Here is a 24,723-nt window from a genome sequence, read left to right as displayed (position 1 = left end):
AAAGTAATTTATTTTTTAATTGCTTAAATTTAACAACATTAAACAACTATAGAAGCTCGTATATATTGAATTTGCAAGCACATACAGTAAATACATCTTTTTATGGCTCAAATACTACTGTACTGTAGTAGCTGTGTTTAATTTTTTATTATTTATTCTTTTGTCAGATATAATTTATTGGGAAATTAAATACAGGGGTAGATTAAGCCTTTGGGGGGCTCGGGGTCACTTTAGACAGGGGCCCCCCTCCCACTTGTCATTACTGGCTGCAAGCTTAATGGGAGAATATTACACTGTCAAAACACAGAGTAAAGGCAGTATAAACTTGGTCAAAGGGTAACTGCAGGGTACATTATATACCGTATATACCACATGAAAAGCCTGTGTTTTTCCCTCTGTACATTACTGTGTATGAGACCTCACAGGCTCAGTGCTGCCTCTGATTAAAAACACTCCCATGACGAGGCCGCTGCTGCTGTCTTCCATGGGTCTGAGAAGCATGTGATGAGCTCCATCAATCAGAGCTCAGCACAAGCTTCTCAGCCTCTGACCTCTAGTGCAAAGTCTCATGGGTGGACTCCCAGTAATGCACTGCACACTTGTGCAGTCAGTGTGCCGTGGCTCCCGATGCTCAGAACCAGGGTCACCTTAATGTTGGGGCCTGAGACTGACCTTTAGCCTGGGCCCCCAGCGGCACCCCCCTCATGTGCACCGGCACACACACACACACCCCTCACATGCGTCGGCACCCCCCTTGCGCGCCGGCACCCCCCAATTACTTACCAGTGGTGGTGTCGATGGCACAGCAGCATCTTCTCCCGGGACTCAGGGCTCGGAGCAATCACTGCACAGTGCAGCCTGCAGAGAACCAAGCCCCTCTGTATTCAAAGCTCTGCGCTCTGCAGGCTGCACTGTGTATTGTGCAAGCCTGGCCGCCGGGTGGGGGCATTTGTTCAGGTGCGGGGGGTGGTGGTGCCGTGCCACTGTGGGCAGCTGCCTGGGCCTCTCCAGAGGCTTGGGCCTGGGAAATTTGTACCCCTGGCACCCCCCTGTCGGCGACCCTGCTCAGAACCATTAATTAGTGTCACATCAGCAGATAGCTTAGCTGCAGCAATACCCCACTCCCATGCACAAAACCTTTAGCTAAAAACAAATACATGCTGACCACAGAGGGCCCTAGATAGAGGTGGGCCCAGGGGTACTGACCCCCTGAGGCCCCCCCCTTAATATCACCCTGAGTAAAGGTAATTCATGCATGAATCAATTAGCTGCATGAGATCTATGTTTCTACTCTGCGATATACAAACATTTGAAGGCAACTACTGTTATCAATCTGCTATTTCATTAAGTCACTGAAGAAATACAGTATGGGTTAAGCTGCAAATAATTCATATGAGTACTGTAACTCTTTACTTTTGGACTAGGACTTTTGCAGAATCCTTTCTTATACACTGTGTACATTATGTAGTCCCAGAAGCAGGGCTTTTCCCTGTGTTGTTTTCAATATGTTCATTAATTGCAGGTAAACGTTTCAATTATTTGTAATGTCTACACCACTAACAAGCATGACTCGCCCTTCAGATATTCTTCATGAATGCAGAGGTACAAAGCTGAAGGTTAAGGGTCCATGAAGTCATACAAGTAAATTAGCAAGCACTGGAGTGTATTCCTTCCTACACCCTTTGTCAAGGTTGGCCGCCAGCACTAAGTGGAAGATAAGAAAGAAACCAGAGATAGTAGTTATAAATTAGCATTTATTAGTCGTCAAATGTTTAAAAGAGACTGGTTTGTATTTTTATATAATATAACTGTTTTGAGGGTAAGAAAACCACAGTATGAAAAAGTATTCAATAGGTTTGAACCAACTCAAAAAGTGTAATTCTGGTTTGCTTTCGAATTTTCAAATTGTAGATTTAATTCCATACTCCACATCGAGAAACAGTTTAAGAAATAAGATTGGCGGGGGCGTGGCTTGGCCGGCACTGAGAGCGGGTGCGGAGAACGTGAGCTCTGTAGAAATCCTGTTTGTAAATCCTACCCCGGGACCTGCTGATGATCTTTATGCACTTCAGCCTTCTTCAGAACTGCTCCTGTGTCTCCTGAGCTGCCTGCATCTCTCCTGGCTCGTTCGGGGAGTACTGGTGGACTGGCCTGGCCTGCTGTGCCTCGTGTACCCAGTGTTGCAAGTAAGGGGGTACGGCGTGGTACGGAGTACCTGTAAGAAATATGTTGCAGGTACGCAGTACCACTTACCCCTGATCCACTGTCATTTCTATTTTCATTTTAAGTCTAAATATAATGCATCCGCAGCCCGCCCACCCAGTGTTATGATTGGTGCTGTATGCAGCTACCGGTTACTGCTGATTTAGCCTGTCACACTGACAGGCATCAGCAGCGCCGACAGCATGAAGAGCAGGTGCCACTATTGTAAGCACAAGCTGCCTGGCTCTCCCCCAAGCAAGAGCCAACCCACCTCCAGTCATTACATGTTTCTCATTCCCTGTCTCCTGTGTCCACGACTCTATTGTCATTTAGTCACTCCTCTAGCTTTGTGTGACCACGCCCCCTGATGACACATGACCATGCCAATTTTTGGTGGAGGCTATCAGTACCACCAAGAAAAAAATTCTACTTGCACCACTGCGTGTACCCTCTCCAGCAGTGTGCGCCATTTTGGATTCCCCGGCTGCTTTGGCTGAACGGAGGAGTCCCCAGTCAGCAATCTCCGACATTTGGCTGTGCTTTTGCCTCTGGTCGGGGGACTCAGCAGGAGGGGGCGTCTGGAAGTACTCCGGGGTGTAGAGGAGAGAGTGACAGCTGGTTTCACCAAGACAGGTCGCTCATCCGCACGGAGGGAATGGCGCTGCCCTGCCTGCCTGTCTCCTGGACTGCGGTATCTATACAGACTTGATCCTGTGCTGGGTACAGCGGCTACATATGGTGTCTGCTTTCCGGAGCCTGCGTGGTCAGTTCTATACCTATTACACACTACTTGGTTTTACTTAGGGGACGCTACAGCCAGATACCCTGCTGTTACCAATATCCCTAAAGGTTAGGTGGTGTGCTTGCCACCACCATACTTCAACCTATTAAGACTCCTTTACAGCAGCCTGCCTACTCATCGCCTGACGGATAGTCTGGAGGTGTGCACTGCTGGCGCAGGTATGGAAGCATGCCTGCAACAAATTCTTCAGGCTATATCTGCCTCGGCTGATAGACTTGCTGGCAGGCTTGATGATGTCCGGAAGTTAACCCTTTCCATTTCTTATGTCTCGGACAAATATTCTTTTGTGGCTGAAAAAATTCTGCATCAATATCCTGCGTCTGCAACCCCTATGACTCCTATACTTGTTCGCACCCTGGAGGCATTTCCGAGGATGGATCCTGCTGGCTCTGAAAGTACCTGGTACCCCATACACATCCGCATTGCTATGGCTATGTCTTGCCAAATACCTCCCACTTCTCTTCTAATGACAACTTTACAAGTCTTCACTTCGTTATCTGACTACCCTGGCTGTACTCCTGTGAGTCCCCAAGGGATGAGATATGGGTCTTCTACTATACCGCAGTCCATTCATGGCACCAAAAACTCTGGAATGCCCACTTTATCTCTTGTTCTAATTTGCTATTTTCTCAGCATTATACTGTCTTATTCATATCCTGTTTGTATTTTCTTGTTGTCACAGAAAATATATGTACAGTATAGTATACACTTGAATATTCTATGCAAACTGCGCATATCTCCTGTAGGTGTGCTGGCCTCCATCTATCCTAGCTTAAGATCCTTCTTCCATTGCCCTGAGTTTTCATCCGACAAATATCCTGCTCATGGGAGGGGGGGGGGGGGGGATGGTAACATTTTCAAGTAAACCAGCAAAGTGAGCCATGCAGGGAACATGGCTTACTAATAAGTGATCCACGTGATTAAATCTACAAATTTGACACCTTACCATTTCCTCGTTGACCCTTTGCTTGTTCAACCTGTTGACCTGGTGGCTGCTGATCTTTTGGGGTTGACCTTGGCAACCTAATAACTATAAACCTAATAACTATGAACCTATGAACCCTTTTATTATATAGGATGACCAAAATAAAGTCCTTATTTTAATTTGAATATGTTTATTTTTTTCCTCTGATAAAGCTTTTACTACCAAATAAATAATGTTTTATTAATATACTATAATTATATAAATCATTTGTCAAAACAAATCATTGTTTTTTAGTGTTGTAAATACTTTTATTATTAACAACAATTGCGCAGCTGGACAAAGCCGTAAAACTGACAGTTTGGGATTATTTGTTTTTATTAATTTACTGCTATTATTTTTGTTTTATTTATAGAAGGACGACAGTGCTATCATTTACCAAGGAAAACTATTTTCCTGACTCTGAGAGCTTTTATGGCAAGCCGTATTGTATGTTGACACAACAATTAGGAGACCGAAGGCTAATAATTGGACATTTAGGATGTACTAAGAGACGAAATCTGCTGCAAATGTATCTTCAATCCCTACAGTTTAACAGTCTAAAATGTACAGCAAAGATTAGATTTGATTTGAAGCTAAGCACTTCTGATACCTAGATAGAGGCACTTTGACTCAATCAGTGTTCCATGTGGTTTTCTAGTTTTCTGATTTAACAGACGTTTCAGCGTTGTCTTAACTGGGATTAAAATGGATATTGTTTTAAATTATAGCTTGGTTAGTGGTGTGCATTTCTTGCAGTCCAGCTCTTCAATAGCACCCATTAATCTCTTCCTAATAATAGGGAAAGTAATAGCGGTTGCGCAAATTTGGGACTGTAATTCATGTCACCTGATCAGAGAATAACTGCTTTTACATTCTATCCTTAAGTACAGTTCTATAGAACTGTTGCTGGCAGTTACAAACTGCTACTTCTTTTAAAATCCATTTAATCACACAATTGGTGAGCACAAAACAACAATTTAAAAAGAATACTGGCTGCAACTTGACTTATATATAACATTTTCAATGGGACTCTGCAGACAAGTTCTAGTAACATTTTCCATCTAGTACAATACACTTCAGATTTACAATTTAATAGAATTTTTTTTATTTTTCATAAGAAAAGCATTACTTTTTGTTAATGTTCCCGAATGTGTGGGACTTATGTTTCCATTCTAATAAAGTGCCTACAAAAATAAATCATGATAAATATAATACTTGTACAAATTGCAAAAAATAAAATAAAAAAAGTTTTTTCTCCATAATGCCTGCTACCTATGGGGCAGTGATACCTTGTAAGATACTGTAGATCCCTGCTGCAGGGTCAGACAGACTCACTGGGTAAATGTCAGTCTAGAAACAGTAGTAATGAACCAATCTGTGCAAAAAGAGTCGCCGGTGGGTATATATTCCTACAAGGTCCCACAAAACCTTCACCAAAAACCACAAAGTAACAAAATTTGGAACATATGACCTATATGGTGCTCTGGATCTTCAGTGTATTACGATCCTCCCACATAGATATTGCTTGAAAAAGGAATAGAGATATAATAGTGAACTACGTTCAACACTTAGTTTAATGACATATGCAAACCTAACATTAATGATAAAATAAAATACCATATATACTCGAGTATAAGCCTACTTTTTCAGAACATTTTTTATGCTGAAAAAGCCCCCCTCGGCTTATACTCGAGTGAGGGTCCCACTTGAGTCCATAAGTTTTCCCAGTTTTTTGTTGTAAAATTAAGTGCCTCGGCTTATAATCGGGTCGACTTATACTCGAATATATATGGTATTTTAAGCAGTTCGATATAGGCATAGACCACAGTCCTGAATTGGCAATCTGCTGGACCTTCTGGCTGTTTACACCCAGCTTCTCCATCTCATGTCTTCTGTCCCAGTCCAATGCAAAAGCTAACCAACGCGTTTCTTCGATAACCGGGGACTTTCTCAAGGTGTACTATTATGAAAAACACCCTTGGTCTACATTAAAGTAGATAAAAGTAAACTTTTTGATATAAATATAGTATTTTGGTGTAAGTAAATATGAGATCATTGGAAAATAAATGCAAAATATTATACTAATTCTTGCAGCATGTCAGCACACTTGCTGCAGTACGGAACAATATGTTCAGGACAAATAAAGTTATCTACAGATGTAGCCGCGCTTATCTATCCTGCGCCAATCATCATATCTAACTCTCATGATTGGCGTGATCCCAGCGCCATAGACACAGCATTGAGCTGCAATATCGCATCATGGGGTTTCCGAGCAGCAGGTGCAAATTTAGCACAACAAATGGGAGCAAGCTGTGGCAATCAGGGATAGATGAGTGGGGCTACATCTGTATCTCACTGTGCAGCATAGGTGCCGATTCTCAAGGGCCCGAGCACCCACGGAAATTGATGAGTCTCGCTGCTGGGACACCATATTAACTTGCTAATTTGCGGCTGCAGCACCCACATTGCCAGACCCGCCACCAGCAAACAGTATGCCGGGAAGAGTGTATTCTGTCCGCGGAGTACCTGCACTGTGGGCGAAATTTATGTACCTGCACTGTGGAGGCATTTATGTATGTGGAACTCTGTTGCCGTAATTTGAATATTGGAGACAACTGTGCTCCATAATATAAATTGGTATTATTTTGTGGCCACACCCCTTCCCCATGAAGCCACTCCTCTATATATTTGAGCACCCACCAGCATAAACATAAATCCGCACCTATGCTGTGCAGTCACACTTCAACTAAGCGGTGGAGAAAAACAAGAAGTGAGGGGTCTTAACTCCATCTAATGAGAAGTTTGGCAATGTTGCATTACATTACAATAAAATACAGACAAGTGAAAACTGCCCGAGTCATAATGACCCAACCTGACTGCTGCCAGGTTAAAACTATCTTCTTATTATTATGAATTTAGATCAAGTCATGCAAGGTGAATGGCAGGGAAGTTTTTAGGACTGGATTAGCCGTGCAGTCGCACGGTGCAGCTGTGGCCAGGGTCAGTGTCTGCACAGTATACTGCTGAAACTTTCCCTCACAAAATGGCTGTTCCCTCAGAGGAGATAGTTATGAAAGATGTAAGAGGCAGCGGAAAATGTTCATGGGACATTTGCTACAGGCTCAGGGAAAGGACGCAGGTGGTAACAGTGGTTTCTGGAAGTGCCCAGGACAGCTCACACACAGAGGCAAGGCGAGCAAGCTTTTGGAATCCAGATGCTTCAGAGAGAGGCAGCAGTGACATGAAACCTTAACATAGGCATAACATAATGCCAGGGATACAACTATTAGGCACAATATGGTGTCAGGGTCATAACTGTGGGGCAGAACATGGTGACAGGGGCATCACTGTGTGGCGTATAATAAGTTGTCAGGAGCATTACTGAGTGGGGAGGAATATGATGACAGGGGCATTATTGGGGCATAATAAGTTGTCAGAAGCATTACTACTGTATGTGGGGCAGAATATGGTGCAATGGACATTACTATATGAAGCATTACATGGTGCAATGGGAATAACTGTTTGGCATAATATGGTGTCAGATGCATTACCCTTTGGGGCACAATATGGTGCAAGGGGTACTTAATGTTATAAGGGGTATTATGGTGTGTGGAATAATGTTTTAAGGGGCATTTCAGTGTGTGGCATAATTTGAAAGGTGCAGTACAGTGTGGTGGTATAATAAGAAAGGTTTTTTTTAGGGTAGCATAATGTGTCAACGGCACTTCGGAGTGTGGCATAATTTGTAACACGTATTACTCTAAGGAGGAAGATTGACAAATACTGTAAGGGCCATGAATCTGAGTTTGTATACTCTCCCTGCACTTGTGTGGGTGTCCTCAGGGTCAGGGGCGGATTGGGAATTAAAACCAGCCCGGGAAATTCTCTTGAAGCAGCCCTAACAGGGGAGGGGGTCGTACCTGCGCGGCGAAGGCGCGCCCGATTTTTTGGGGGGCGGGGTCTGTCAATATGGGGGTGTGGCCTATTTTGATGAGGCCACGCCCAATTTTTGCCGCTGTGGGGGCATGGCTAGTGGCTCTCTGAGCTGCTGGCTATGTCCCCAGCCCCTCAGGCTGCAGAATAGGCGCATGCGTACAGGGTCTATTCTGCAGCCTGTGGGGCTGGGGAGATAGAGACGGGGGGGGTAACGGGGTCTCCCAACTGTCAACGTGATGACTCTGAATGCGGACAGTTCAGCTACATTTCCATTGCCATACGGCATATGAACATATTGTGTCTCAGTTTCTTGGACAAAGTATATTCTCCTAAAGAATACAGGACTAAAGGAGCCCATACAGGCACTGTTGTGGTCCGGCTCCGTTCTGTACCATGCGATGCGCGCTCCCGCACATCATATAGTACAGTACAAAAAGTATGTGCTGCACATACTTTTTTGCACTAGCTACACATCGTATCGGATCGCAGTGCATGCACAATGCATGCACAATGCATGCAATCCGATACGATGTGTACTTTAAAAGTACATAACGGAGCCGCAAAATGGAGCGTTTATGGGCTTCTTAAGTGATATGAAAAACACCAAAATATTGACAAAACTATCAGAGGATTAAGTCATTGCAATAACCTGCTACTGTCCATACATTAATTTTTGAAGGGCTTGTCATTCTTCATTCCTCACAAAGGGCCTTATTCTAGTTCACTCTTTCTGACAAAATCCTTCTTAGATGGACAAAACCATGTGCACTGCAGGTGGGGCAGATGTTACTTGTGCAGAGAGAGTTAGATTTGGGTGGAGTTTTACTTCAAAGTGAGATCTATATTGCAGTGTAAAAATAAAGCAGTCAGTATTTTCCCTGCACAGAAACAAAATAACTCAGCCAAATCTAATTCTCTCTGCACATTTTACATTTGCCCCCCTGCAGTGCACATGGTTTTGTCCATCTAAGAAGGATTTTGTCAGAAAGAGTGAACCAAAATAACCCCCAAAGTCTCTGGGACAAACATGAGCTTAAAGGAAGCACTTTTTGCGTACATTTAATTTCTGAATGTTTTGAAAAGGAACTCATGTGAGACAGCCAAAATGCACACTGACATCTATTTCTAGATCTACGTGACATCATACCCTACATCAGTCAAATGGACACTATTTCAAAAATGTACCTAGCAAACAATGACATTTAAACCAACACAAAAGACAACTAAACTTTTATTCATGCTCTACAGTTTTTCCTCTTCATGATAGATGGATCTATTTTCATTTAAAGCACTAGCTGGTTGGTGAAGAATTAAAGATGGATTAGTTATGTTAGCCCCATACTACAGTGACATGAGAAGCATGCAAAATAATTGAGCTTTCTAGAAAATCACTGAGATTAAATTAATATTACTGCAGAACCCATGCAGCTAGTATGGAGCTGACAGCGCTGCCGCCTCCCCCACCCCTCGACATTGCGCCGTAGCATTTCCCACTTGTATGCCGCAAATGCCGGGTCGCTCCTAGAATAGACCTATGTCCTAATCCCTGGATTAGAATAATCGGAATAATCTTTGCGGGTGCTAAATGATGCTCTGACAGTCGGGATTTCCGACAGATGTTTCTCCGATATCAAAATTCCGACTGCTAAATGCCTGACCGTCGGGATCCTGGGCTAATTTCCCTCATTGGGATCCACAACTCTAATAGAGAATGGAACCTGTGGCGAACCCAGCGAGCCCGCAGCATGGTGAGTGCAGCGATCCTGCAAACAGATTTGATGTACTCGCCTCCATGCTGGAGTCCCAGCAGTCAAGATTCCGATTCTCCGTCGGAGAAAGGACAGTCCGAATACCGACTGTCAAGGGCGCATACCACACCCATCCTTGCATAACGGACAGCTTCCCTTGTCAACACTGCAGTATATTTAGCCGTCAATAATTATCAAGTTCCAGTCTGCAGACTTTTTTTTTTACTTCACAGATGGGCATAAACTATCTAGCAGTACGGGTGTTTGGCAAGAAACTAATACATGGGATTAGAGCTACAATTTATTGACAGCGTATTGACAACTAGTGATTTGAGCCACCATTATAAAGTCTTAACTTATCCAGAACTGTTCCAATTACATGGCCAATTACATGGCAAATTAATTCTGTTTTGCAAAGAGAACTACAGTACAATGTAATATACAAATTTATCTGACCATGCAAAGAAATAGGCAGAGAAAGTGGCAGTAAGGGGAGTGGATGCATTAGCAACACGTACATTTGATTGGTTAGCTAGTTAGCTTCTCAGGCTGGCCTGTATGCAGTCATAGAGCTCAGTGAGGCTGTGATGTTTCCAATGGGCTTTATAATTACTGAGCTTTCACATACATTACAATGGTCTTTTGAGGGGGGGGGGGCAGGTGGGTGCACGCGGCAGCGGGGGGGGGGGGGCGGACACCACTCACCACGCTTATTATTTATGGCACTTTACCTGCCACCTGTGGCTGCCCCTCAGTCAGGCTTTTTCTGGTGCTGCCTGTCAGATCCGGCTCCGAGTCCCCGCTCCCCAGCCCAGCGCACAAAACATTCCTGCGCGCTGCTGCTGCTGGGGAGCATCACGTGGGCAGGCAGCGCTGTCATACTTGCTCCAGGCCGCGGGAGCAGCTGTGTGCGCTTGCGCATGCGCACCAGCCCTCCCGCGGCCATTTTAACGTTGGGAGCAGCTGAGGCTGGCCGATGCCATCTTGAATTAGGGCATAGTGCTGCGGCCGCGGCCCAGCACGAAAATAGCAGCTCAGCGTGCCGCGGCCCAGGTAGGGAGGGTGGGCGGCCTCTTCTGATCCAAAATGTGCCGGCCCACTGGGAAACGGCCCGGTTTCCCAGTGGGCCAATCCGCCCCTGCTCAGGGTGGTCTGGTTTCCCGCCCACAACCCAAAAATATACTGGTAGTTTAATTGTCTCCCATTAAATAAGCCTAATGTGAATGTGTGTGAATGCATATGTGGCAGGGAAAATATATTGCAAGTTCAACCGGGGCAGGGACTGATGTGAATGGCTAAAGTTTTCTCTGTAAAGCACTGCAAAATTTGTATGTATTGTAGTCTTTTCCTGCAGGACCACACCCAATTCAGCAAGGCCTTGCCAAATATGGAGTAACACCTTGTTCTCTGCACAATAAGTATTTTATTTTAAAAATCTCTATGAGGTGACGGGCACATTGTTTTACTCTTTGCACTAGTAGAACAAACAGTCTAGGAATAGCCCTTCTTTTAGAAATGTGCTTGTGGCATTATTTGATTAAAAACATATCAGCCAGATGATAAAAGCCAGCTGTATACACCATAAGTATACATGATTAATAGGTTACAATTCTTATAAACTCTAGATTATGATTTTTTTTCTGAATTGCACATTACAACATTTTTTAATTAATTTTAACATACTAGCTCCCAAAAAAATTAGGAGAAAAAAAATGATTTTCTTTGTGATTTTTCCTGGTTTCTCCGGTTTTTTTTTGGGGGGGGGGGGGGGGCTATCCAATTTGGAGGCCTCAAAAATAACATTTGTATTCCCCAAAAAACACAGATCCAGTGAAACTGGGTTTCAGTCGCTACAGCTGTTTTTACTCAAAAACAGAACTATTTTCGAGGATTTGGCTCCGTATACCTGAGGCAGGTGAAAAAATCCAGATAAGTGGTGGCTGACACCAGTTTATTGTGCCTAGTTGGATATCCCCCAATGGCTCTGATGCTTTATTTCAGTAAGGATGGCATATGATAAACTGCTCATAGCAGCTTATCATATGTATACCTTAAGCAATGCAAATGCATGAGAAGTTGCATACCACCCCCTGACTGAATTTGTAATTTCATCAAATTGCAATCTGATTCTAGACTAAGTCTAACCTTATTTAGGCTGCCTGTCGTGGCACGGCTTGTGAGGCCAAGGAAACATCTGCTGCCCCTGCTCCCGTGAACACCTCTGTCAATCTGGCAGAGGTGATCAAATTATAGGAAGCGTAAGACCCATCCGGCACATGCACAGAATAGGTGTTGCGTGTTTGCCTTTTTCTGAACAATGGGAAACTGTGCAGGGGGTTGCATGTGTTACCTGTGCTGAATCGTCTGAAGGCAGGTAGAGAGGCGAGCATCTCACACGCGAGTGCAGATTCCCTGCCCTACTCTGCTTTAGGGAGACTGCCAGGGTTAGTGGAGGCTGCGGGGGCTGCGGATGGCGATGGGGGAGCGTCAGGGAGCTGGCGGAGGGGCACGAGAGCATCCCGTGCACATGTGCCCCCTTCTGGAGGATGGCGCACGACCGTGATTGGCGATAGAATCCATCTGTATTAATGTAAACAAGTGAAATAAGTTTTTTTTATTTTAAAGTTATATCATTATAAAGAAAATAATATTGTTTCTGTGCTGCTAGAAAAACAAGTTAACATAGAACAATTTTCTTAAAGTGTACTTATTATGGAATACATTTATTCTGTATTTTTGCAAGTATAAGAGGGTTTTTTCTCTTAGGGAAAAATGTATTTTACTCCTACACTGTCACCAAGGAGAGGAATAGAATTATTGTTCCATGGACAGAATGCAAAATAGCAAAATGCAAAAGAGCGTGCAGAAAAATATTAACCCTTATTTGCTTGTCTACTGTACAGTACCTTGTCTTCATCAGTGAGGTCAAACAGTAGGAAGTGATCGGAAAGTTTATGTACTGAATGGGCAGCTGACATTGGATAAACACAGCTCTGCTTGTTTAGTTCCTTTATGGCTGTACAGCAGAGAGACCTATTTCTAAGCATGGTGGTTTACATTTCTTTATTTTAACAATACAACTCCTCATGTGTAGGCCGGTAAGGAAAACTCTTTATCTTTTGTAAGAAAATGTAATAATTTAACGAGGAAAACAAGGACCATAGAAATTGAAGTAATATCTTTTTAGTGATATCCAAGTGATATCTTTTCTATGTTGGCAAAGACTAAATCAAAAGCAATGATTGTGTAAAAGACTTGGAACTTACCTGATTACACCTGTTTATGTTTATGGTACTTATGTACTAACTGGGCTGCCAATTTTGAAATCGGGTCCATCGCATCGCATCGCATCCGACCGCATGCCATGCGATGCGATGCGATGGACCCGATTTTTCCATAGGATTCAATGTTAAAATGGACTGAGTCCATTTTAACATGGAATTCAATGGGAAAAGGGGTCCTTTTCATACCCCTACTATCCAAGTGGGCATGGAGTTGGATATAAACCTGTGGCGAGCGTAGCGAGCCCCGCGAGGGGACACAGAAAACCGTTAAGTTAGGGCATACAATAAAAAAATCGGCAGCCCAGATAATACATAAGTACCATGTTTATTATTTAAAAATTGTGCTGGTTTTGATATACTGTATCCTGTATAATAGCCTGTTTTGCCCCCGCTGGCAGCTCTGATACCTACAGTACATTGGATGAGAGACACCAAACCTGAACGCTCTTGGTGTGTACACACGGTGATATTCCATTGCTATTCGACTTAAGGGGTGTACTGTACACCCCTTAAGTCGAATAGCAATGGAATAACACTGTGTGTATCGAATTAAAAACCTGTCGAAATTGAAGCGTGTGTACACCATGTACACACGCTTCAATTTCGACATGTTTTCAATTCAATTTTGCTTATAGAAGCAAAATCGAATCGAAATCAAATGGTTTTAAGATGCTTTCGATCTGCATTTGATTCGATGCACGCTCCCATTTTCTCTATATCGAAAATAAAAATAGACTGTGCAGGGAAGGAAATATCAAATTCGATCCAGTAAATCGAATGTGTACACTGTACCTTGAATGTAAATCGAATTCGATATCAAAATCGATATCTAATGCAAATGTACAGATCTAATGCCAAATTGAATGCAAAGATCTAATGCCAAATCTAATGGAAAATCGAATCGGACATCGAATCTAAAGCAAATTGAAGCGTGTGTACACACCTTTAAGATTTGAGTGCCCTGCAATCTTTGCTATCTCTGTACTTTTTACATGCAATTCATACAATCTGCATTAGATTTGCACTATATCAGTGGTCTCCAACCCTTTTAAGGTTGTAAACCACCCGAAGAGCTACTAAAAATAAGAAAATAAAAATCTGCCTAATTACCAAATAATGCCCTTTACACATTATGGCACACGCTGTAATGCCCCTGACACACTATGTCATATACACAATTGCGTGCGCGTGCCAAAAATTGGGTGTAGCCACATGGGGTGCATCCATTGAAAATGGGGGTGTGATACACATATGCCCCCAATAGTGCAGTGCCAGATATACATATGCCCAAATAGTACCAGATACACATATGCACCCAGGTTGCAAGGTATGACCCCACAGTGCCAGATACAGGAATGCCCCCACGGTGCCAGGTATGACCCCATGGTGCCGGTTATGCCCCCACAGTGCCAACAATGACCCACAGTACCAGTGCTTGCTGGAACAGTGCCAGCAAGTATGCCCCCACAGTGCCAGCAAGTATGCACCCACAGTGCCAGCAAGTATGCCCCCACAGTGCCAACCATGTTCCCCAGCAGCAGCACACTCACCATTGTTGCTGCTGCTGCTGCCACTGGGGAGAGAACTGTTTGGCCATTCGGTGCCCCCTGTAGTTCTGCTGGCTCTGTCTGTGTCCGGCGGTGTCCTCCTGTGTCGGCGCCGCTGCTTCCCTTTCAGGGGAGTAGAGCACAACGCGACGCGCGTCTTTCCTTCCCCTTACTTCCTTGTGACTGCCCATTTTTTATTTCAGGAGAAAAAGGTCTCATTTTATGACAATAACAAAATGGATCTGGAATAATTATCCAGACCCATGTGTTACAGTGACTTTGAGGGTTGCTTATCGTGGAATAAGCTTCACGTGCCTCATAATCCCCATGGTTTATAAAATTAATTGATTATCCCCCAGTAAATTCATTAACTGAGGTAATTTACTGTCATTAATTAGTTAACAGCCTTAGTCATTATCAACAGGAAACAAAATATTTATTGCCATTTCTAACTTTCTTTGTAGACTTTAATGCTCAAAAAAACAAATATTTTTTGCAGTTCTGCTATGAAATAGTGTATTCCTCTTCTCGAAATTTCATCACTGTAGACATTGATTTGATACACCAACATGAGCTCCTGTAAGTCTGACCAACTGTAAACTATACCAAATTGCTTCATGATTACCTTTTAGCCTCCTATACTAGTAAATTGGAAGTGAGACAAATTCGTAGCTTTTAAAACTTTGCTAATTATGTTATTTTATATTCATATTTTCACCCCAGCTATTAACATACATTTTCTTTGTAGTTCATGTAATTATAAGCAAGCCATTTCCTATTCATTCTGTTTTAGCACATCCATTGTTTGCTAGAGAAAATTAAGCTGTTGCATTGTAATACTTCTATATCCAATTATGTGTACTTTATTGTAGTACAAACTCTAAAGAAATTGCATATTTTAACACTGCACATATTCAACTTAAGTAATAGGAATTTATACAGTATATATTTATTTTATTGTATTAAACTGTATGTATTTGAGATGCAGGACAGCAAGAAACTTGGCATAGATGAGAAAGGTGATTAGATTAGGAGAGGGGAGGATAAAAAGATACATTCTGGTGGTGGAATATGCCTCCCTCGGGCTCACTAACCATGAGAGATATATCTGTCCAGCAGCAAAGCATGTCTCAGAGGGCTTACAAATGTGTGCCGTTTGGTGCTAAACAACATTACCACAATGATGGTCGAAGAAAGCTACTGTATTTAGCGAACATACAATTTATTGTATAATAAATATACAGTATGAAAATAGGTATACGTGAAAAACATAAATAGTGGAAAACTATTTGGCAATTTTCATTATTTATTCAAAATAGTCAATATAAAGAGACTTTGAACACTTACTATATTAAACAAAACCATTCTTATTGTCTAATTTGAGGTGTTTTTTATTTTTATTTATTTATTATCAGTTATATATACAGGTTGAGTATCCCGTATCCGAATATCCGTTATCCGAATTATTCCGAAAACCATACATTCCAGAAAGTGAATTTTTTTTTTTGGCTAAAAACTCACTGGGGACATTTGTAACAGCACTACTGAGGACATGATATGTAACTGGCACTATATATGTGCAAGGCAATGACTGCTTGGCATTCAAATAATTCAATATCTGAGATAGTACACAAATTTTGTTTCATGTTTTGAAACCTTGTTTTTTTAACAAATAAAATATATTTGTGTGCATTTCATGTTTTTGATGTGTATATACAGCATAAATGCAAGATACTTCAAAATACATAATTGAAATATTAAAATATTCTGAAATACGGAATAATCCGTTATCCAAAATTCTCCTGGTCCCGAGCATTTTGGATACAGGATACTCAACCTGTATACAGTAGTGCACACATATTCCGCAGCGCCTTACAGAGAATATTTGAACATTCACATTAGTCCCTGCCCCCTGGAGCTTACAATCTATATTCTCTACCACATGTACACGCACACGCAGACATTGTAGGGTGAATTTGTTGGAAGTCAATAAACCTACCAGTATATTTTTGGAATTGTGGGAGGAAACTGGAGAAAACTGGAGGAAATGAACACAAGTACGGGGAGAATATACAAACTCTGCACAGTTAAGGCCATGGTGGGAATTGAACCCATGACCTCAGTGCTGTGAGACAGTAATGCCACCATTCCAGTTACCATTTGTTATTGTCTATCAGTATGTATGAAACTTCACTAAAACTGTCACACATTTAGTTATATAAGGTAATGTACAGTAAATATAATTTATGCTTAATTTTGATAACTAATTAATAAACCCAAGGTCAGTCAGTTATACTACAGCTCTGCATTTCTTAACAAAATGTACTGTGCCTACCAACACTAGGCAAGTTCTAGACATGTTTTAGATCAGTGTTTTAACGTATTGATTTTTTAGGGTGGTCTCTAAAGGTTTCAGCAGGTATTTGCAAGCAGCTTGATAAACGTCAGTTACAGTAGACCAATTCCATAGTGTATTCATTTTTCATAATATTTATTTTTATTCTAATTGAACACAAGAGTTCAGATTGGGCAATAGATGCATACTGTATTTCCCTTCTCTAAATGATTCCTCCTACTGTAACTGCTTGGTCAGTCAGTTACTGTACATTACAGGTGATCATTCTTCAACATACCAGGATCTGCAGCCTGGAATCCTGGCCCCATATTAACCCTGTATCATACAGTACATGTATTATATGCAATATAATTATTATTATAATTATAATAATAATAATAATAATTATTATTATTATTAACAAGACGTTGTGCAATAATTTGTGATGTGCAAAACATATTTTATATTTAGAGAATAGAGTTTAAATGTGTATACATGTATAAACTCATATTCTATCAATTGTATAAATGTTACAAAAAGTCAGTATTTATAAGCTTATAATGCAACATTTCCAAGTTGGAACACAATTTAAAAACATTAAAAATACTTATTATTATTATTATTATTATTATTATTATTATTATTATTATTATTATTATTTCCTATGTATTCTACACATTTTTTGACAAATATAATTGACAGTACCACCAACTGTCAACAACCAATAAGAATGTTATGGTTGTTTAATTCATTGTGACCAATATTCTGGTAACATAATAGACTGGATGTCCCTTTTACATTTTGAAACTGGGAAATATAAAGATTCAGGTTATTGCACTATCTGGGCAATTTGCCAGCACAAACAATCCACGGTAGTATGCAGCAGCTCATTAAAGTCATATACCATTTGAAATAGACAAGTAAATGGTAATTATTTTAAATCTGAGGGGGGTTTAGCACACTATGGATGATAAAATCATCAAATGAATGCTTAACGTCAAGTTTAATTATTGTTACTGATTACCTCTATTTGAGAATTCACAATACATTTTGCATGTTGAGTAGCTATTCAGCATGCCATTTCTTTCTCAATAAGTACAATCCCAGACACAATTTGTTCCTTCTCTTCGAAATCTATTTAAATTGTGTCTAACTTAGTCCTATTGTTTTTGGGGTTAGCTGTTATCAGGTCGCTTCCGCAAAATACATTGCTGGAATCATTGTTTCAGGCTATATTTTCCCATACACTTGCCATGTAAATTCTATGTTAATTGCCTTTTTTTTTTCATCAACAGATGTCTGCAACTATCATCCCATTCTAATATTAAGGAATATCAAAATCTGGATTCATGTTTGGATGAATTTTTGATTGCCTTTTACTGTGAAATCAGCTGTTCTTCATGAGCAAATAGTAAGTCAAAATGGTTCCGTCTTTATTTTTAGACAAACATTAATAGCTCATTTTAGATACAACATTCCATTCATTCATCCATCTACCCACCAAGCTTTGGTGTATTAGTATCTATTCATTTCTATTTAGGAAACAGGCTGCAACTATGTTTTGTTTATATATTTCTACATGAAGGATGTCAGTGCTTATGGTCCCATTCCTACACACACACAGGGGATGATTCAACACGATCAGAAGGGGCAAATTTGGCCCTGTTCCGATGGTGGGAGGGTATGCGCATGTGCAAGGGCATATTTGTGCATGTACAGACCCCATCAATGAATGGCTTCAGTGAATTACACACTCGCACAACAGTTCGTTGCAGGGAGGGAGGTACGTGGTAGAAACAGAGCTCGTCCATGGGAACGCCCAATGTTTATGGGTGTCCCCATGAAAACACTGGGTATGTAGGTGGCCCGATGCCTACCGGGGGCAGGCGGTTGATGTCACAGGATGTCAGCGATGGCCCCCTCTTCGGCAGACACCAAAGGAAATAAAAGTCAGTTGAGACTGACTTTTATTTCCGAAGGCAGGAGAAATGATTTCTCCTGCTAGCGGATGCATGCAAAGGGATGTGTTACGGAGCACATCCCCTCGCATGGTACTGATGGAATTCGGCGGGGGGGGGGGGGATTTGGTAGGACGGCGGGTGGCGTTCAGTAAGCAGTGAATGACCACTGCATACTGAGTGGTGTTGAATCACCCCCACAGTTCCTGAGATATGCTCCGTCACTTGATGTCCTAAAAAAATCTGGCAACTACAAAGGTAGCAATGCTGCTTTGTTCCCTGTTGGCTTTGTTGTCTCATCAATCCACAATCGGGCAGTTGTATTAATATTAAGCCTGGTAAAGTTATAAAGTGGTGATAAAGTGGAAGGTGATAACACATCAGCCAATCAACTCCCAACTGTCAATTTTCAAATGCTGCTGATTGGTTGGTGCATTAATACCTTCCACTTTATAAATTTACCAGGCTTAATACATTCGCCCCAATATACAGTATGCACCAAACATGCCCCTTTTACATTTCTTTGTCATCCTCTCTTAATTCATCTTGTATTATCTTGAAATAACTTGCATGATGCAGGAATTGGTTGGCCCTCAGTGTGCCTGCCAAATTTTTCTAAGCAACAATCATTTCAAAGGCAAAAACCAGCTGGTTTTGCCTTTTAAAATACTGCCCCTTTTAAACATTGGGCAGCCTCATCGGGAACTCTCAGATGCTTGTATCATGCAGGCAATTACATTTACCTCCTTGTGTTGTCAACTTAATCTAGGTTCTTTCCTATTAACCTATTTGACAGACTCGGCATAGATAGGAGGTCGAACAGTGTAGAGGAGTGCTAATGGCATATCATCCATGTGGACATATTTGCCTCTTTATGACCCTAAAACAACCCTTTTCTTCTTTAAACATAATTAATCACTCTAATTTAAATAATCACAAGCATTAAAACCTTAACTTTCATCAATAAAGTTCAATACATGTTGAAGGGTTTTTAAAGAATTAAATGATGACTTGCTTTTAATAGTTATTTGTTTTTTGTCTCATGGATGTTTTTATTTGTTGTTGTTATTGCAGTTATTGTTGCCTGCATACAGTATCTAGAGCATTATCCGTACAGTAACACCTGAGTGCTAGTAAATTTGCTTTTACCTGCTCTTTGCAGAAAATAGGCCAGTTACTGTATATATTTGCCTGCTGCCTGAGCTCCGACCCTGTACTTTAGAAGACCTGACAGGTTTTAGAATCTTGATTGGGAAGATTATACAGTTGCTTCACCAACAAATCTTTAACATTTTGACACCGCAATTGGCAAGTTCAGAACACTGACAGAATCTTTTACTAAAATATACATTTCTAAACAGCAATTCTATTATTAAATATATAAAGTATTTTCCAGTGAATTGTTCTGTTCTTTCAGTGTTTTAAGGGCATGATTCAAATCGGTTCACTAGGCTACAAGTAAATGCTACCTGCTGTCCCACTGAACGAGCGCCCCCGCCACACGAATCCACTCATTACCATGCACGCAGATTCATACGTATACACCTCTGCTCACATGCGGCTGCACCGGGGAAAAATCATTCGATGGTCGCTCACCATCGATTCATTATTTTTCCCATCGACATTCACAGGGGTACCTCAGTATTTCTATGGTCACACCCACCATTTTTGTATACACGCCTATAAAATGCTAAGTCTCCTGCATTTGCCCCGGCCCACCCCCTGCCCACCCATCCTGAAGCGAATGCCACAGGGTTTGCACAACGCTGTTGGCCGGAGGAGTGAATTCTACCCGCACTTAGTAGGTATGAATCGCCCCCTTAATCTGATAGAGTTTCCAAGTATTTTTGATAAATAACAAGATTTTGCTTTGTTAACCCCAGACAAATTATAGAATGGAACATAAATGAGAAATATTGACTCCCTGTGAAAGTGAGATGTGTCCTAATACACCTAACGTCAATTCACTGAAACATAGAACCTCCGCCACATCTAGATTGTCTCTATTTCTTTTATCCTTTTGATAACTTAATTTCTATTTGTTACTTAGTTCTTTATAAGGATATTCTTAGGCCATATGGTGCGAGATCCTTGGTGTTAGATGCCCAGCCTGATGAGCCACACCAAGACGGTGTGAGATACATACAGGGCCTTAAACTGGGTCATTTGCAGCGGCCGCTCGTTCGCACGGTGACCGACGTTTTGTGTATGCGCTTGCGCAGCAGCATTTCTGTACTTGTGTATACGCTGGGTGTGTTCAAAATCGGCAAGACGTTTGGTCATCGAGTGCACGCTCCCAGCCTTGCGACCAGGGGGGGGGGGGGGAGGGGCGTGGTGTGCTGGGCTGGGGCATTAGCATATGTGTATGCCCTGCATTTCATGGGTGTTCCCATTTAAACGCTGGGCGTACATATGCTAATGCAGTGATGATGCATGTGCAGGGGGCGGACAGCTGACATAGCCGGATGTCAGCTGCCTGCCCACTTCCCTGCATTTCTTCGCTTATATGTAGGAGTGGTCTGGGTCACCCTTACATATGCGTGCACCTTCACCATCATTCGATGGTCGCCGACCATCTTAAGATGGGGGAGGTTCCCACTGGCATACAAATGAATGTTCATGTAAAACATCTGTTTGCAAACCTTTGCGAACAAATTCAGCGTCGAATGGGTGGTGCAGGCTAACCATTTGCATAGCGGGGTTTGGGTCATTTGCACGGGTGCGTGCATTAGTCTGAACAAATGAACCAGAATAAGAGCCACAGTACAGAAGGCTCTACAATTTGAGATTCTGTAACAAATAATTCATCTTATACATAGTATAATTTTATCAAAATGATTGTGACATGACTTGGGGACAGATATTTTTGAGAATTGATGGAAAAAGTATTTCAACTCATACACAGTGGGTAGGGGTGGCACCTGCTGGAGTCGGCACATCAGCTTCCTTCTCTGCATGATGCAGGAAGAAGTGCAGCTTGAATGGGTCAATGCATGGGATCTGAAGGCAGTGTGGGGTTCCAATTCTCACTAAAGGAGGTGGGGGCTCATTACATCATATACTATGGGGAGGCACATTATACTCTATAATATAGGGAAGGGGGGACACATTATTCTATTCTAAATATAGGCACATTCTATTTTATGGGCGGGGGCACAAAGACATAAATTATTATTATTATTTTGCGTGGCCGAATAACGTTGTTGTACCTAGGGGCGGCCAGATTCCTAAATCCACCTATGATCATATATTAGATAAGGTCATCAGATGCACAATGATCTTGAATTGAATTGTAATATTTCTGCTGTTTTGGTCAGACGTAATTGCTTTAAAAAAATATAATTTTTCCAATCTGTAATTTCACACATGCAATAAAATGCCACAATCTTACAGTTTGTGCTCAGCAAAATATTTGTAATAGGTCCATCTACTTTCCTGCTTTTCTGTGTACATCCATAAAGAATGTCCATCATTTCTGAATAAACTAGTAGCATTAATTATGTGCAAATACAGTATTTTGGATCCACTCTGATTTCTTTGGGGGCTGCTACACATGCTATCAGATGAAAAGCATTTCAGAGCTTGACCCTGATACGTAATTCCATCTCCAGATGGCATTAGTCTATAGAGCCCATGGGATACTGTTTCACAAAATCTTCCCCTGCATTGGCTGTGGGGGATCCACAAACATCCACAAACACATTTGTGATGACATTCAAGTTTTCTACAGTATATTAGGGATACTCTTGTGCATGTTATGTAAGATCCTATGAGATTTCATTTATTGTGAGCTACACAAATCTTGTAAAAAGTTTTACAAATGATTTTTCACCTACATAAACTACATACATATACAAGTACAATTACAAGTTTTGATGTTGATGATACTGATCTGGACTGGATCTTGTCTACTGATAAATCTATGTGTTAGGTTAAAGGTTAAATATATCATAAGATTAGTATAACCAGGGCTGGCCCAAGCTATACATAAAATAAATGGCAAACAAATACAGATTTTGGTGCCCATTGATGGGATAAACTCTTATATTTATACTTCTCATACTTTACATTTTTGTCACACATAGTGGTGTGGCCTCACAAGCAAGGGGCATGGCCACACAATATTACATCTCCTCCATTAAAATTTTTCCACACATAAAACCACCTGATTCAAATGACACCACATAGCACGGCCCCTTATTGATTTTATAGCACAGAGTAGCACTCCTTATTTGTGATGTTACCCTACTCAGTAGTGCCCCTTTTTAATGTTCTTAAACACATTCCCCACAGTAGTGCCCCTTATACACACTGCCCATAGTAGTAGTGATCCTTACACATAATGCCAACAGTAGTTGGGCCCCTTATACTTAATGCCCTCAGCAGTAGTGCCATATGTACACATTATGACCAAAGTAAAGTTTCCTTTAGATAATGCCCATAGTAGTTTTGCTGCTTACACCCATAATGACTACAGTAATTAAACCCCTTAAAAGTAATTCCTAAAGGTGTACTGTTATTTAAACAGTACACATAATGCCCACAGTAGTAGTGCCCCTTACACAGTATGCCCACAGTAGTAGTGCTACTTACACACACATTATGCACACAGTAGTTGTGCCCTTTAAAGTTAAAAATTATAGTAGCAGCAGTAATGCTATTTACACAAAAAATGTCCAAAGTGCAGTAGTTAGGTCCCTTATGCTTGTAGTAGTAGTACCAAGTAATAGTACCAAGTAGTGCACAGTAGTAGTACCAAGTAAACTTAAAATGCCCACCATAGTTGTTCCCCTTACACTTACTTCTCATAGCAGTATTGACTTTTACACACAAAATGTCCACAGTGATGTGCTTCTTACACATTATATCCACAGTAGTAGTACTACTTACACATATAATACCCACATTAGTTTTACCCATTACACATTATGCCCACAATAGAAGTGGGTGTGGTATTCCGCCAGTCATCACTCAGACGTTGAAATCCCGACTGCACAGCGGGGGGAGCGCAATGAAGCCCCTTATGGGCACGGTGGCGGGCAATGAAGCCCCTTGCGGGCACCACCTATTTTATTCTCCCTCTATGGGGGTCGTGGACCCCCACGAGGGAGCAGTCGGGATTCCGACGTCGGAGTAATGACTGTCGGAATCCCGACTGTCGGGGAGCCGTCCGGCACCCATACAAGTACCACTTACACACAAAATGCCCACAGTAATAGCGCCACTTACACTTAAAATTCTCACAGTAGTTGTGCCTATTACACTTGATGCCCACAGTATTGGTACAAATTACACTAAAATGCACACAGTATTTGCACCCCTTACAATTAACGCCCACTGTAGTATTGCCCTTTTGACTGAATACCTACAATAGCAATGCCACTTACACACATAGGCCCTGATTCTGGTTGACTTGACAAGCTGCAAAGCTCGCAGTTTAATGAGTCCCAGAGGGCACTCCCCACTGCCCCACCGAATAGCCAGCCCCCAGCACTCGTAACCCCTCACAACCATGCAAGGGGATGTGTCACGCCACGCTTCGGGCTCGGTGGCTCGCTGCGCTCGCCACACTATCTAAAATCACCTCCACACCTACGTGGATAGTGGGGGTATGAAAAGGTTGGAGGACGCATAACATGGCCCCTTCGGGATGGATTGGATACTGGGGGTAACATCTCATTGTAAGCACCCATCACATCTCATGGCATGGGTGCTTGTACAATTAAAAATCGCATTGCATCGCATCACATTTGCTGGCATGCGATGCTATGCGATATTTAATTGTACAAGCATCACATCGCATAGCACGTATCGCACACCACTAAATAAGGTACACAATGCCATGCGATGGGCGCCATGCTAGGAAACAAGTACCAGAAAATGTTGAGTAAAAAAAGATTATGGGTGAAACGTAATAGGGTGTGAGAATCAGAAAGTGAGACATTTT

General features: G+C 41.8%; 1 protein-coding gene across 5 annotated transcripts in view; it reads left to right on the top strand.

Moving 5' to 3' along the window:
• SNTG1 (syntrophin gamma 1) overlaps positions 1–24,723 on the top strand; it is a 577,365-nt gene that overhangs the window by 311,746 nt on the left and 240,896 nt on the right. For all 5 annotated transcript variants that reach the window (XM_083187410.1, XM_083187409.1, XM_083187408.1 and 2 more), the window contains one exon: positions 18,114–18,229. The gene's annotated coding sequence lies outside the window, so the exon portion shown is untranslated. The remainder of the gene's footprint in view (positions 1–18,113; positions 18,230–24,723) is intronic.

Source organism: Crinia signifera, chromosome 5 (genome assembly GCF_055691185.1).
Source record: "Crinia signifera chromosome 5, ASM5569118v1, whole genome shotgun sequence".
NCBI lineage: Eukaryota > Metazoa > Chordata > Amphibia > Anura > Myobatrachidae > Crinia > Crinia signifera.
This window is presented reverse-complemented; position numbering and strand designations above follow the sequence as displayed.